This window comes from Panulirus ornatus, chromosome 25, assembly GCF_036320965.1.
Source record: "Panulirus ornatus isolate Po-2019 chromosome 25, ASM3632096v1, whole genome shotgun sequence".
NCBI classification, from domain to species: domain Eukaryota; kingdom Metazoa; phylum Arthropoda; class Malacostraca; order Decapoda; family Palinuridae; genus Panulirus; species Panulirus ornatus.
The window spans coordinates 6,391,553-6,408,149 of record NC_092248.1 but is presented as its reverse complement, the minus strand read 5'-3'; the positions used below and the strand labels follow the sequence as shown (position 1 = coordinate 6,408,149).

Genomic DNA, 16,597 nt, shown 5'->3' with positions numbered 1-16,597 from the left:
TGAGATGCTGACGGGCGGGTGTCAGGACCGTCCAGCTGAGATGCTGACGGGCGGGTGTCAGGACCGTCCAGCTGAGATGCTGACGGGCGGGTGTCAGGACCGTCCAGCTGAGATGCTGACGGGCGGGTGTCAGGACCGTCCAGCTGAGATGCTGACGGGCGGGTGTCAGGACCGTCCAGCTGAGATGCTGACGGGCGGGTGTCAGGACCGTCCAGCTGAGATGCTGACGGGCGGGTGTCAGGACCGTCCAGCTGAGATGCTGACGGGCGGGTGTCAGGACCGTCCAGCTGAGATGCTGACGGGCGGGTGTCAGGACCGTCCAGCTGAGATGCTGACGGGCGGGTGTCAGGACCGTCCAGCTGAGATGCTGACGGGCGGGTGTCAGGACCGTCCAGCTGAGATGCTGACGGGCGGGTGTCAGGACCGTCCAGCTGAGATGCTGACGGGCGGGTGTCAGGACCGTCCAGCTGAGATGCTGACGGGCGGGTGTCAGGACCGTCCAGCTGAGATGCTGACGGGCGGGTGTCAGGACCGTCCAGCTGAGATGCTGACGGGCGGGTGTCAGGACCGTCCAGCTGAGATGCTGACGGGCGGGTGTCAGGACCGTCCAGCTGAGATGCTGACGGGCGGGTGTCAGGACCGTCCAGCTGAGATGCTGACGGGCGGGTGTCAGGACCGTCCAGCTGAGATGCTGACGGGCGGGTGTCAGGACCGTCCAGCTGAGATGCTGACGGGCGGGTGTCAGGACCGTCCAGCTGAGATGCTGACGGGCGGGTGTCAGGACCTATTCTTAGGGAGGTATATGTTGCTTGGATCAGATCCTATTCTTAGGGAGGTATATGTTGCTTGGATCAGATCCTGTTCTTAAGGAGGTACATGCGTATTTCTAACACCTCTTTGGGTCACTAACGAGTTCGTGCAGATGTGAGTGGTGTACGTCTTCTAACAGTGGCGTTCTACAGAACACATGCAACAGTTCAAACTTCTACAATAAAATTTAGAGGAATAAGAAGCGTCAGATAGTGGGGGGGGGGTCCTTTCGAGGATGTCTGTGATAGTTGGAAAGATTGAGAATAATGATTAGTGTGATAAGAGTAGAAAAAGTAAACATATGAGGAGAAATGGCCACATGGATCTGAGGAGGCGAAAATGATGTCAAGAGGTGGACATGAAGGAATGCGTGTGTCAAGTCTATTCTTAAACGTTTCTATGCTGCTGCTTTCGAATACTGCAACTCATAAGTCATTCTAGAATGTCAATAATCCTGTTGAAGTAAATAAAAGTAACTTACTTCACCCCATTCGAACTAAAACGTTTCCCTACGAATTTCAGTTCATTACTGGTGCAAGCAGACAAAACTAGCATTGAATATCTATCTACTCAGAACGAGATGATCAAATCCTCTGATGATTTCCAATAAGTGCGCCAAATCTCATCTTATTCTCTCTTTTTTTTCTAAGTTGAATGATATGTCATCTATACGGATCGCGTCGGGTTTGTTTCACAAGCTGAAAACGAACTTGGTAGCAGCTTGTCTTTACCCTCATCACACCTGTATTCAAGTATAGAAACCAAATCTGAACTAAGTATTCCAGGCGGGGGCGTATTAGGACATTATAATGGATAAGGACTAGTTTCTTAGACGTGAAGTAGAAAACTAAGCCTATGAATCCTGAAAAATTAGTCTGTCTTTCTTCTCCGCCCTGCTTTCTTGGCTCTCGGTCTTTAGGGATTTAGTACACTCAAGTATTTTCGTTGTACACATTTTGCAGCACAACAAAATACATACTGAGATACCCCTTCCCGTTCTTAACGCAAGTGTACTCAAATGACACCTGTGAATGCATCCTGACACCAGCAAGCAGCTGCAGGCCTTCAACTCGCAGCTGCATCGACACACGATCAGAATTCAATTAAACGCGAATGTTGTGTATCTCAAACATAATCTATGAATTCAAACGAAAATATACAGTTGATCAGTCGCACTATCACGCGTGATTCAACTCGAACCCTAAGGGAAATATGTAAATAGGTCCAATTAAAGACCACATGCACAAGTTGTAAAATTGCAGTACATCTAGACCTATAGGGATAAGGAGTGTGAGCGATCGCTTCGTCCCTCTTAGTCTATGGGTGAGGAGACGACACTGCTAAACGAGTAGCAAATGATGCTAATTTAAATCATGGCAAGCAGTCTTCAAAGACGGCGTATAGTAGATGAAAAACAGAACATTAAATAGAAACAGTAGTGGTAATGGGCAACCTCCAACACCACACATACCGTATCACAACATCCATTCCAACACCACCACGGTAACAAATGCCAACGCCACACCACATCTTCCCCGGAAGCACTGACAATACCGGACCGCGATGCCGGGACCGCTGCCAAACACCACACTACCGCTCTTACACCCACCTTGTGAGGAGGAGCTCATTTTCCTTCAAGTGTCTTTGAATGAATATTAAGTCCACTCGGGACTAGGGGCTATCTAAGATCGCGAGTGACTTTGGGGCGAATGGCTAATTTACGATCAATAGGCCTGGTGAAGTAAAATATTCTCTTGCAAAATATATGTTTTTTTTTCTTACCCGTTGTCACCCGGCTTTTCAACGCTTGTGGTACGCTATGTTTCTTATTAGGCTTTTGGTGGGGAATGGGTGATGTATGAGGGTAAGTTTGTACAATACTCCGACTATACCAACGGTAGTTGAGGTATAAAGATAATACCAGGCATCAACCACAGGAAAAACAAAATATTTGTAGTTACAACACACCTACACGATTATCATTAACCACTCTCCAAACCCTTGACAAAAATAAGTGGTAAATACAATTTTGGCACACTGCTCAAAAGATTTTTTTTTACCAGGAAGTAGCTGTGCTATTTACGATATATATATATATATATATATATATATATATATATATATATATATATATATATATATATATATATATATATACACGTTGATAAAACATTAAGGTCTAGGGCAGTCAAATGACCACTAACACTTATAAACCTAGAAAATACAAAATACTTATAAAAGTCTCATCTCTACACACGCAGCAAACTTGGTACAAGATATATTTATGACTCCTGTAAAACGCTTTCCTCATCTCTTCCTCTCACTTCTGACCCGGCGCTGTACACACGTAGTTGCTGATCCCTGTACTTGCATGATTAGGACAATCTTAGGTCAGGCCTCGAGACTCAGTCTACGAGAAAAACCTGAATGCTATTCACTGCAGGAGTAACAAAGAACACACTTACCATCAATACAGATGACAACTTTTGAACATGACGGTAACACCCTTGATGAACGTGGTACAATCCATGGATACGAAGGAATGACTTTTTGACCTGACCCTTACGGGTCAAGTCAGAGGTCATGTCCAAGGAAACTAACGTCAAGGAACTTTGTACCGAAAGAATCAAGCTCCCAAACAAACAGCATTAAATCGCACCCTGTATATACATCACAAACAGAAAAATCACTCAAAGTTTAATCTATGTTCTATGAATACTAATACAAAAGTAACCGAATAACTAAAACAAAAAGTGTGTGTCACAATGAGTGGCGTGAGTACATACCTAAGTAAAACTACCCAGCGAGGATAGCCGAGCGGAGGAGCGTCAGTCCACCCACCTACTGGTAGGGTCCCAGAGCGACTGATGCTCCTGGCTTGGCTACTGGCGGTCTCGGTGGAGGTAGTGGTGATGGCAGTATAACACATCTATTTTTACAAACGTTACTTCGTCTCGTCTCTTTTCTTTAATACATCTTATCTGATTCATTGTAAAGCTACTGCTTCTGCATACTAAAAGAATACCTACCGATTATTACAGTTTTAAGTCCTAGTTTTGTGGAAACAATTTTTCCTCCCTCAACTGTCGAGTGCAGACTTACATCAAGAGGATATAGGTGAGTTGGGCAGTGATTCCAACGTGAGCAGATCTCAAAATACGCAGACTCGTACGTCGAAACCCACACATATACGCCAAAATGACTGATTACTGCGTTGTTATATATATATATTGAGCGATCGGGTCCTGAGCGTGCACATAGGTGAAAGGCTTGCACGGGATAGAGTGAACTGTAACGATGATATACGTGGGTCGATGCACTGTCAATGGACTGAGCCAGGACATGTGAAGTATCCAGGGTAAACCATGGAAAAGTCTGCGAGGCCTTGATGTGGATAGAGAGCTGTGGTTTCGATGCAATACACATGGCAGCTAGAGAATGGATGTGAGCGGATGAGGCCTTCCTTTGTTACTGGCGCTTCCTCGCTAACACGGGAAACGGCAGTTATGTATGAAAAAAAAGAATATGTATATATATATATATATATATATATATATATATATATATATATATATATATATATATATATATATATATATATATATATATATATATATATTCATATATTAATCATAGCCTGAGATTTATGCAAATCCCATTCGTTGACGTAACACGAGCCGACTGCTTCCTTGGGGATCGGTGAAAGGTACTACGACGTCCAGCCCTCTGCTCTTGACCCGCATTCCAGCACTTGACTTTGGACCTTTGTCCAGTACTCAGAGGAGATCAGTGCCTGAGTGCTGCCACTATCCTGCCTCGAGTGGTGACACGCCCTCTACAGCCTGTAAATTAATCTTTTAATGCCAGTGTCTCTCATCTAATGACCATGTCTTTGGTTGGTTACAGTCAGGCATCGGAGCGAAATATTGATATGGTGATATAAGCGGACCTAGGCTGTGTGAGTGCTATATGTAGTTACGTATTATATATTTCTGTTAAGAATGAACCATATTGGTAACAGTAGATTCAATTAACTCTTACTATTTGGTATAAATCAACTGCCAGACACCCATTAGCCTAGCTAGTCTGGTGGGGAAAATGCGTTTTCTTGGGAAGCAAAATGTACGGAAACATATTTCACATTATCAATCAGACAAATGAGGATGAATGACCGCTTTCAGTCAGTCACCCAATCTGAAATCACTACTTATCATCCATTAGCCCTAACAAAGGAAGGTATCAGAACTGAAGTGAATCCAAATTTACAGAAGTGTAACTTGCGAATCTCATGTTCCGAAACCTAAAAATATCGCCAACCTTTCTACGCTAATATTAGACTGTTTATAAATGGGCGTCAAGGCTAATTATAATCGGCAGCCTCACATAAATAGGGGCCTTAAGAAGTCTATTTTTACACGACATAACGTCTCCTTGCGCCCACTGTGTTGCTTTACGTTAAATATATATTTAGATGGAGTGACTTCTAAATACATATCATGGTAAACACGAGTGTTAATGGAGTCCGAATGCGTGAGTTGATCCTCGAGTTAGGAGTCAAGTCACCTTTGGCAGAATGTAACTTCATCAGTTAACGAGGATACAGTCTCATCAAAACAACTCGCTTGAAAGGAGTCCATCCTGTCCCTGCTACTGATTGAGGCACAGCTTCAAGGAGCCCTTAGATCATAGATCACTGAGAAAGAGGTCCTGGGGTAATACAGTAATAGTAATATCAAATAGTTACTTTTTCAAGAATGTCGATTATCAATCCGTATATATATATATATATATATATATATATATATATATATATATATATATATATATATATATATATATATATACATACGGTTAATCTTACCCCTTAGAGGTAAAGCCTGTCTGAGAAACGGCACTCCTAGTAGGGAATGTAGGTCAACGGGAACAAGATCCAAGCAGTGCTCGACTTCTGCTTTGCAACGCTCATGTCACTTTGTTACTTCCAGGTCACTCAGTATAAACGTACGCAAAGTCAAATACCACATGCTTTTATTTATAAAAACAATGCTTACCCGCTAATACCATCACGTTTAGCTTTTCTGACGGATATACATAAGAAGAAACACAGAGCAGTCGAGGCAGTATGGTAGTAAACTTACTTAAAACTTTAGGAGCCATTGAAAATCTGCTGGGTCGAGAGATAACACATTGCATTACGTCTCGCTAGTAGATTTAGAGTGTGAGGGCAGAAATCTCTTAGGCTATAGAACATTCTCTTTATATGTTACTCAAGAAAATGCCACATACACTCACACATACACCACAGAAACGTTCTATCTTGACACGTAATTTCACAATTCAGTCGAAGCAGAGTTTAACAAAGTATATCCACACATAACGCGAAAGGTTCCTACTAGAGAAAACGGAATATTATGCATCGGGGACGAAACTATTTAGCTACACTTTGCCTGAAAGCCGTACTATCAAGTGACAAAACATTCTTGAACAGAGTACTAATTTGACTAATAAATTGAAATTCTATGTAGAAATACGCATGAGACAGGAACTCAACATATAAACTAGCAAAAATGTATCTATAATGTCTATAACACGTAATTCTTTTTTTTTTTTTTATACATGACATTCAACGACATCTATACAGATGGTTCCGACACAATACCCCGGAGTTCCAGAACTGGCTCAGAGGACTCACAAGTCACCTAGACACCTACAACATACCCTGAGGACCTACAACACAACCAGGAGACCCACGATACACTAAGAGAAGCCACAACACACGGCGAGGATCAACACAATACCTAAGGACTATGGGATCTCATATCACTTCCTAGAAATCCTTAAGAATACCTTAAGGAATCAAAAGGAATCCGTCGACGCGCAACCATAGAATCCGGAACCCACTCGGGGAACTCAAGAAGCTCCCAGGAGACCCAAGACATACACAGGAGATTACGAAACACCGAGAGGCTTCGCAACACAACCAGCAGACCTACTACGCGAAGACCTAGAATAGACTAGGGTCCGTTCTGGATCTTTTTCACGTGATGCGCAACACACTCTCGGGGTCCATGTCACACCCAGTCAACACTTACACAACCAGGGGACCAGAGATGTATTCATAACATACACAACACAACCAGAGGATCCACCACAAAATCTCGCACATCCACAGCACAACTACAGGGGCTCATAATACAATCCCAGACATTCACAACACAACCAGAAGACCCAAAACATAATTCCGAATACCCAGAACACAACCAGAGGACCCACAACACATCGAAGGAAACCTCAACCCATACTGAAGGCCTCCTACAGAACCAGGTGAAAACAGACTCACACATTGAGAACTAGAATTACTCCACATGGAAACTCAAAATGCATTCGATGTACACACAGCACCTAGCCGAGACCCACAGCCAACTTAAGGTATATGAAACGCTCAAAGGGACCCATACCCTGTGGTGGTGTGGGTCAAGAAAATTATCTAGTGTATAGAGGATGAAGGAGGAACTTGTGACCTAGAAGACTGAACCTTTTGCTTCAGAAGGTCGTACCACCGTATAGTCTGATAACTAAGGACCGAAATGGCCCAAGGAACAAATTGGCATCTCACTATAACAACCTCGACCTCCAAGGTTCTGATATAATAAAAAAAGAAACCTTCATATTGGTGGAATAATTGAACATCCTCATATTGATGGAATGGCTGAACACCCTCACACTGACGGAATAGCCAAACATGTGACGTAGACCTTAAAGGGAAAGGGGGTAAGGGGGTAGAGAGGTTCTTCTCAAGGACAGTACACAAACCTTGGCCCGCGGACCGACGAAACACTGGACATCGATGTTCACAGTGAACGCTCACTTCCCTCTAACTCGGCGATCGCCATCATTTCTCACAGGGGAATTTAGTTGAGAGGAGCCCCCCTCCAAAACGTACACCCACCACTGCAAAAGTGATTACTTTCAAACACTAAAGGCGACGAGAAAAGCTGATAAATGAAAACTTTTCCAGGCGAGCTGCTCTTTTATCCTACAAAAGTCACCGACCAATCACAAACTTTGCTATCAAAGGAAAATGGCCAGTTCTCACCTCAGCTTGATGGACACGTATCTAACCCCTTACAAGCACCAGACACGTTACTCTTCAACACCACACACGTACTAACTCCCGACCGAAAGTAATACGAGTAACAACACACTCGCACGCATCCTAATTTTCACCATCACGAACAGCTCAACACAGGACATGCAGTCTAGATGGTGTAAGACATGGTTGAATTTATGATAACAGGTATGAAGACGTTTGATAAGCCACCCCCAGGAAGTAAATGAGCCTTAGAGTAAATGCTGTAATATAAAACATCAAAGGCATTGTTTTTATCTATTATATGCTCCTCCTGGTAAATAATTAATTTATTTAGTCTAACTATGATCAGATAATTGTCCCATGTATTCCTTGACCTCAGTAAGTGACAGTAATAGCTATTACTTGAAACTATAAACTTTACATTCAAACTATATAAAGTCTCATTTGTTTATCTCACCCCACCTTATTTGCCTGATCTTACCGGACGATTGTCTCAAAATCGATTCTGTTGTCAACCATAAGAATAAGGCTTAACATCATCTATCTAACAACTCGTTACAATTCACAACCCCAAATTCGATATCAGAAACACGTCAAGATGTCTTCAGGTCTATCACTCATGACTGCATTAGTGTGACAATCTCTCTCTCTCTCTCTCTCTCTCTCTCTCTCTCTCTCTCTCTCTCTCTCTCTCTCTCTCTCTCTCTCTCTCTCTCTCTCTCCCTTCCTCCACTCTAGACCTAATTTACCTATCATACACGTCTACAAGCTCGTCAATTACTGTATGAATAAATGGCACAGTAATGCTGACTAATGGAACTCCAGCCTCGCCAGGGTTGATAGTTTACATTCCTCCCGTAATGAGAAGCCCAGTTCGCAGAACCTTTCTTAAAATGGGTTTGGATTCCTCATAACATAAGACGGTATTACCTAATGAGAAGTCTTCCAAGTGTTCATGGAGAACGTGCATATCCTTTTCACGGTATAAGCGAAAGGAATAAGGGAGATCTCGTCAAGGAATCTCTTACTTCAAATAAGCCGATCCTCTCCCTGCAACTGATTGTAGCGCACCCATAAAGTGGCAGGAGCTCGTAGATGGAGTCCAAGGATCACTGGCGACACATTAGCAAAGTATCCTAAACACTTATACATGTATGAAGTCATCCACACATTACGAGATCCCCTCATATCATGGGCCACATTTGTCCTCTCTGATTTCATGGTTAATACGAGACTATCCAGTGAAATGCGTCAGGGGTGAAGAGCCACAGAGAAGGTCCGAAGGAGCGATCATCACGCTGCTACCCAGAGGTGAGGCATGGGGTTCCTCTCCCACACAGCCCTGCCTGTGGTGGGATTTGCAACGGAGCCTCCACCTGGGAGAAGCAGTCAGGGAACGAGAACACATCCAAGGGGATCTACAACACACGCTAGGGACTTACAAAACACCCCTGAGAACTTAGAACACGCTCTTAGGATCCACAACACATCCACGGGGGACTTACAACGTACCCAGGGGATAAAACGAACTATACACGCACACACACACACACACACACTTCTGTCTCGCTAAAGCGAGTCTACCGAGGGGAGACGTGTCCACAACCCGGAATGTTGACCTGTTCAGGAGGTGAACATTCCAATGCGGGACTGTTACCCACACTGCCCTGTTGTCATGCAGTTATACACACCACTATTCATTACTGTCATGAACTTCAGTCCTGAATTATTTGCATGGTATGCACGCACGAAGCCCTCGGGATCCAAGCCAAAGATGTATTATTACTGACCCAGAACGTGTTTTACCGGCACGGGTAAGTGACCAGCGTGTGAGTGTAGTATGCATGTCTTCTTCAGAGAGCTGGTGTTTGTCAGGTATTCGAACACACACACACACACACACACACACACACACACACATACACACACAGACACACACACGTACACACACACATTCCCCTGGCATGAGTCGCCCTCAGAAACACTCACACAAAGAGCATTCCACTTCCTGGTTAGTCCAGGTGTTGTGGACTGCGCGACGCACTCATAATCTTCCGCAGTGGGGAAATATTCCCTGAGTCTGATAGAAAATTGGTGATCACACGGATCCATATAAGAAAACGGCGTCCACTGGATACCAATCAAGGAAGTGTGGGGCGACACTTACACACTTTTCTCATACTTTTCTATCCTGTAGATCTTATAACCTTTGACCCTCGGGTCACAGGGATATACAGCGTAATTAGTGCTTACGATGGTCGATACTCGTTAACTTTTTAATGCCGTTCGTAACTGGGTTGTAACTACCGGAAGAGATCAAACGCTCCATATCTAAGAAGTGGCAGGAAAATATTACGATCATAACGTCGTAGATCACGGAGATCGTACAACGACGAGGGTCATCGCAAGTGCAAGATTAAAGATACGTCACTCTGCATTTTAAGTCATTGCGACGATGTGTTCAGAAGTAATGAAATTCTCGACCACTACAAACTTTCCTCCTCACAAGCCCTCATGTTCTCATTATTTTCTTATGGAGTTTCGTGAGAACGAATGAGAGACACGAATGGTGGATTTAGTTACTGACTTCGCCTAACCTACTTTCTCGTAGACAACGTTAGGGCTCCGTCGTCTGTTTCAACATGACCATCTGATCAGACATTTGCTGTATATCAGAAATATACAGCAAATATACAGTGTATATTTCTGTATATCAGAAATATACACAGGATTAGATGTGAGAAAATATGTAATTCTTGCGTAAAATCAAAAGAAAATTGAGGCAACAAGTATATCAGAAATATACATAGGATTAGATGTAAGAAAATATGTAATTCTTGCGTAAAATCAAAAGAAAATTGTGATGTCTGACGTGTGTGTAAAGATATGAACCTATGTCATCGCCTTTCATGGCTTAGCGAAACTGAGCTCATCTTGAGTGGACAAGATAATGTAAACAACTTCATCAAACACGGTAAGTTCAAACTATACCATGACGCGAGAAAGAGACTTTTAAGAAATGGATGCGCCTCACGAGAACTCCCTCACAGCACTGTACAAAACAGGTAATTACAATGAAGATATCACAATCTGATTAATGATCAATATCCATAAGTCTGATTAAATTATTATATTAGTCATCAGTCTGATTAACAAAAGCCGACTGCCATCAGTCACATGACTGATGAGAGTTTACTGCCAACATGTAGACTCTGATCACATCTTCCGCAATGATGATCCTGTACAGCACGACGGTACGACCCTTGAGCATAACACTACAATCTTCGGGTAACAATGGCGTGACCTTTGACCTGAGCCTTAATGATCAAGGGATGGGCCAGAGCACTAGTACCTAACACGGAACAAATCCTGTTCTATACACGATGCAGGAAGGGGGACGTTGGCCAACAATGCTTGACCTGATTGGTACCCTCCTCGCGTGACCCCAGGCAAAGATATCTGGCCATTCTAATCTCATGACCTCGTTCTCGTCCACCGACTTACTCGAAGTTCCTTTGACCTCTCGTTCTGAAGTACCACCACTCGGAAGTATAAAGCACTGACCTGACCTCAGCTTTTAGAGACGAGGTTTATCATAGTTTAAAAGTTATTATCATGACTTCGAGGCTGGTCAATGGCGTGTTAATGTCGATGGAGATCATTCACAAAACAGAGCCCAAATCAGCAGAATCTTCTGTATATGTTTGTTTGACATGCCGGATTTGCATACGAATAAGAAAATGACATCAGTAGTGGTTTCGGGAAATCATAGTCTCAAATCACGGTGGATCTTGGGAATCATTGTCTAAACTGATTATATAAATACGTGTCTTTTCCTTGACCCATATAGTGGACTAATTCCAATTTGCCTTGCTGTGTGTGATTCCAATTTGCCTTTCTGTTTGTGTGTGACAGTGTTTCTTGTCGACGCCTCGTCTGCCATAGTCCTTGACTTACTTTTTACAAAATCTAACATAATTCTGCATAGTATACTTCCTACAATTTGAGCTGTTTATCTCTTTGAGGACCATCAAAAGACACAGAGGACGGAGACACATGTAAGTCTCCTGTAGCCCCTAACTAAATTTGCTGGAGTTTATTTTTTTTTTTGAAGTTTCCACAACGGTTGGAGAGACAGAAATCAGGAATTTGCGGGATGAATTAGATCTCTTTTATCTTACCTAATGAACAATATCTAATCATCAGACTTTATCTTTACCAGCAATTTGAGTTTAAACATCTTACAACATAGTTACTGTAGATTTCACAGGGAAATGAATGAGGAAAGGAATCTGAACAATTGTTACGGGGGAAAGGAGGAAGATTACACGATTGCAAGGGAAGGGAACAGCAATGATCCAGAGGGTTGTAAATGCAGAGGTAGCATGTTGGAACATCCTCAGTCCGGGAAATTTACGTGGAACTGACCGAGCGACGAACGCCTTCTGCCAAATCCGAGTGTAGTCCTTTCGAAGACAGATTCCCAGAAAAAGTGGCCCACAATATCTACGTCTTTATATCATGTCTTCCGGAGGATCGGTAAATGTGTTTACACACATGAGATGCCCACGAAGCAAGCGGAAATAACCAGGAACTATCAGTGTGATGAAAGACCACAGTACTCAGCCACCTCAGGCCAGCTGAGCGGCCTACATCATGCACTGTTGCCAACTCATATCTATAAAAGTCGCTTGATTGAAGATTTAGTCTCTAAAGTAGCACAAAACATTGGTAGCAATAAAAAGTGCATGCATACTGAACCACGCGCCAAACTGTATTCGCATTTAAATATTCAGTCGATGTAAGCACCAAGGGTGCAAGGAAGAATCTTAAATCAATATTACTAGAATGCGACGCAATTTGTTGTGTTAGCGCTTGGCGGTAACGATGCGGGAGCTTTGTGTCCGTTAGCAGAAGAGAGGGAGGCATCAGGTGATTGCATGCGTCTCCCGGCCAGTAATGAGCCGGTGGCCACGATGGCTGTGTCTACACTATATCTGGCCGCAGTAACCCTGTGGCCACACTATACCTATGACCACAACGCCCCTTGAGGCTATGGTATCCTGTTGGCAAAAATGACCTCAGGATCATAATGGCAACAGGGTGAATGTGGACAGAGTGACTCTAGTCACAGTAACCCAGTGGCCACCGTAACCCTGTTATGGCCACGTTACCTAGGAATCGGCGTGGCTCCCCAGAGAGCCACTCTTGTGAGCCTAGAAGACCCTGGACTTCAAGGTAACGTGCCAAGAAAATTAGCCTGGAATGACATACGAGTATTTTCGTCTATCATTATGTTAACGTTGCAAGAATTGACCTGGCCCAGGCGGGGGTAAAACTGTTCATTTTGCTGCAGTATCTCTCTCTCTCTCTCTCTCTCTCTCTCTCTCTCTCTCTCTCTCTCTCTCTCTGTTGCAGTGCTATAGTCTCTGGTAACTTCGGTGTGTCATGTCGCGGTCAACACAAAACAAAGAGTTAAGTGCCCGACACTGACCACATTCTTACTCAATTATGTATCAAAAGGCATGCCTGGAATTTCTCGTCGACACCGCAAATGTGAGCAGAGACCCAATCATCATTTTCTTCATACTTGTTCGCTGTTTACCGCGCAAACGTGGTAGCGTCGGGCACGGACAACAGTTTATATGAAAAAAAAAAGTCCTCGCTTGGCATTTTCCTTCGTTTCTTTCTACTGAAGAGTAGTAAGACAGTAGGGGAGGATTTCCAGCGCCCCCTCTCGTTCGCCTTCGACACGCGGGAGATACATAGGTGACATTATTTCTTCCCTGTGGCCAGGGGTAAGTAATATATTTACAGTCGGTCTGGTATGAAAGCTGATGGTATGTGGAAACACAGGAGCGAAGAGAGAGAGAGAGAGAGAGAGAGAGAGAGAGAGAGAGAGAGAGAGAGAGAGAGAGAGAGAGAGAGAGAGAGAGAGAGTACTTACATTTACTTACAAGTACTTACGACGAGATTTTGCCAAAAGGAAGGGCTAGCGCGTAGCACTCGCCGCAGGAAAATCTACAGTTACGAAGAACGAATCGTGTGAGTGGAGGGATCGTGTTTTTGAGGAGAGAGAGAGAGAGAGAGAGAGAGAGAGAGAGAGAGAGAGAGAGAGAGAGAGAGAGAGAGAGAGAGTCAGGTCAGGGGTCAAGCCCGGATTACCCAAAGCGTCGTACAGTCGCGTTGTCGCGCCCAAGAGTCGACCCGTCCAGTGTATAGGTACTGCACGGCAGGCACTGTACTCGTCCACTGATCGAGGAATGGGTGAGTGCGTGAGTGAGGGCTTCTTTACATCCAGTCACTCACGAAAGGACATCTTTTATCAACATGCACAGCACTTCACCTGGAGTGACGCTGTCACCATGGAAAGGAGAGTGTAACACACACACACACACACACACACACACACACACACACACACACACACACACACGCACGCACGCAGGGAAGAGGATAGACATAAGATGGAATTTTATTTAGAGGCTTTGGTGGTCTGCTATTGGATGAGAAGAGGGAACGTAAATGCTGAAGGAAAAAATGGTTTGAGGCTGAGACAGAAGAGTGCAAGTACTGAGGAATGAAAGAAAGATGGAGTGCTTTAAGGGCAACTTGATGGAAAGAATTTTAAGGGATGACTGATGAGGAATATGACGGACTAAAAGATGAAGAATTTAAAGTGTTAAAATAAAGGAGTTTTAAAGGTTGAACGATGGAAATTTTGAAGAAATGAAAGATGGAAATTTCAAAGGCCTTAAAGATAAAACTTTAAATGGCTGATGGAATACAGTGTTAAGGACCAAAGGAAGGGAATTACAAGAAAATAAAATTTTAATTTTAGGGCTGAAAGGAACAAGCCTTGAAGGATCAAAAGGAAGAAACTCTGAGGGCTGAAAGATAAAGGAGCCAGGGACGAGGATGTCTCAGCAAATGTAAGCGATCGATAACATGACTCAGAAGCTGATGTACCTAGAAAAATGTGAAGCGTTTACGTTCTGAACATGACCTGTCACACGGAAGTATTCAAGACTACAAAAAAGAAGCCAACACTAATCCACCATTACCAGTCCTTCCCATACTGTATGTACGTCACAGGAAATTTAATTCCATAATGGGTTCAGACTCTTCTAGAGTTTTGAACTACTTTTCTGGTACATTCAAGTACATACGCCCTTTTTGATAACTGATTATGATGTTGATATCTACGTATGCGGTGAACACACTTAAGTTCGTTAAATGATTAAGAAAAAAGAGTTTTAGCCTAATCATGCCCTTACCTGACTTGATCAAGAATTAGATTAACCTACTCTAAAATCCCAGCACCAATTCTATATTTACATAGATACCGAGTTTGTAAATACTCTATGAATCGATTATATATCTTTTATTCTTTTTTGCTTAAGTTGGGTTTGTAAACATCGTACTAATGAATGTGGATGACTGGAGTGTGTCTGTTTAGGGCGTCCCTGCCGTTCTTCTGCTACAGAATCAGTCATAGTCTTTTTTAATGACAGTGTGAGTCATCCATGACATAGTACAATGTCCACTTGATGACGCCATTCTAAACACTTTTCGCTTTTTTTTTTCCTTAGCCTTAAAACACAGTAATTCAAAGATAAATATAATCATACATTTTGATCAGTACTTAAGACTGAATGAACTAATGAGAAGATAAACGATTAGAAAAAAAAATCTATAAGGCGTTATGATGCGTCTAAATATAGTTTGGCGTTGCGTGTTGCGTCCGCCAACCTGTTGTTGTGCAGCGGCTTACGGTAGGTTGGGTCTTGACGTCAAAGAATATTGACGATATTCAGCTCAATAAGTAAACAAACCTTCACACCCCAAGGTCACAACACCTACTGTTATTGCCGGGGATCAGTACGTGGTAAAGTACGTGGCAAAATCCAGTTTTAGGGGGATAAAATGAAGGCTTTAAAACACACATGCGCGTTCGAGTCGTACCAGGACCCTCACCCTCCCAGCGTGACGCGTCCGGGAAAGCGCGTGATCGATACCGAACGATGCTTTCGGGAACACACTGAAGTACCTGGAAAATTCTACACTATATTGATTTACAGTGATATCTAGTTACACTCTCAATAGTCATTTTCTGCCATCTGTATTCACGGTTCGTATCATTAGGTCATACACAGTGGGTGACTGAGCGAAACAGACAAGATCAGAAAATGTGGAATTCCTGTATTGATAACTTGTGAAGCAATTCTGTCGGAGATCGGTGTTACAATGCTATCCCCCCTTGAGTCGATGCGACAAGCCCATTTCGATAGATGATTATATTAACCAGTGTATGTTATACCAAGTTTTACACATCTACGGGCCAAGGACGTTATAGCGACTAAATGTTACGAAATACAGTAAAAGTTTAAAGGCGGGGCTGTGAGCGATGCGCCGCTTGAGTGCGCAGTGATATCCCTTACCCCACAGTGACCGCCATACTACGTCACTCTACTTCTTTCTTACGGTAAGTCCAGCCAGAGGCACGGTAGTTGCCCTCACATTTGTCACAACAGAAAGATGTTAGATAAAAAAGGGGTGTTTTAATATGGGCATTGCTTCGTGGTGATGTACAAGTGGAATGGAATCTTCAACAAACTCTGGGCCAGCGCTGGCTGGACTGTCTTCGCTTTGAGGTTCATTAAAGATCTGACCATCTTTACTCCTTTAGGCTGT

The 16,597-nt window shown here is 43.3% G+C and overlaps 2 protein-coding genes across 9 annotated transcripts in view; one reads left to right on the top strand and one right to left on the bottom strand.

Annotated features, from left to right (window-relative positions):
- The window catches only part of LOC139757211 (glycerophosphocholine cholinephosphodiesterase ENPP6-like), a 137,854-nt gene that overhangs the window by 19,414 nt on the left and 101,843 nt on the right, over positions 1-16,597 (bottom strand). The window contains exon 1 of one of the 2 annotated variants that reach the window (XM_071677373.1): positions 3,597-3,701. The exons of the other annotated variant lie outside the window; for it this stretch is intronic. The gene's annotated coding sequence lies outside the window, so the exon portion shown is untranslated. Of the gene's footprint in view, positions 1-3,596; positions 3,702-16,597 lie in introns of those variants that run through there. 2 annotated transcript variants of the gene reach the window in all.
- The window catches only part of LOC139757214 (protein tipE-like), a 53,873-nt gene continuing 53,165 nt past the window's right edge, over positions 15,890-16,597 (top strand). For 5 of the 7 annotated variants that reach the window (XR_011714541.1, XM_071677385.1, XM_071677383.1 and 2 more), the window contains exon 1: positions 15,890-16,388. The gene's annotated coding sequence lies outside the window, so the exon portion shown is untranslated. The remainder of the gene's footprint in view (positions 16,389-16,597) is intronic. The other 2 variants (XR_011714542.1, XM_071677382.1) reach the window with 2 other exon arrangements.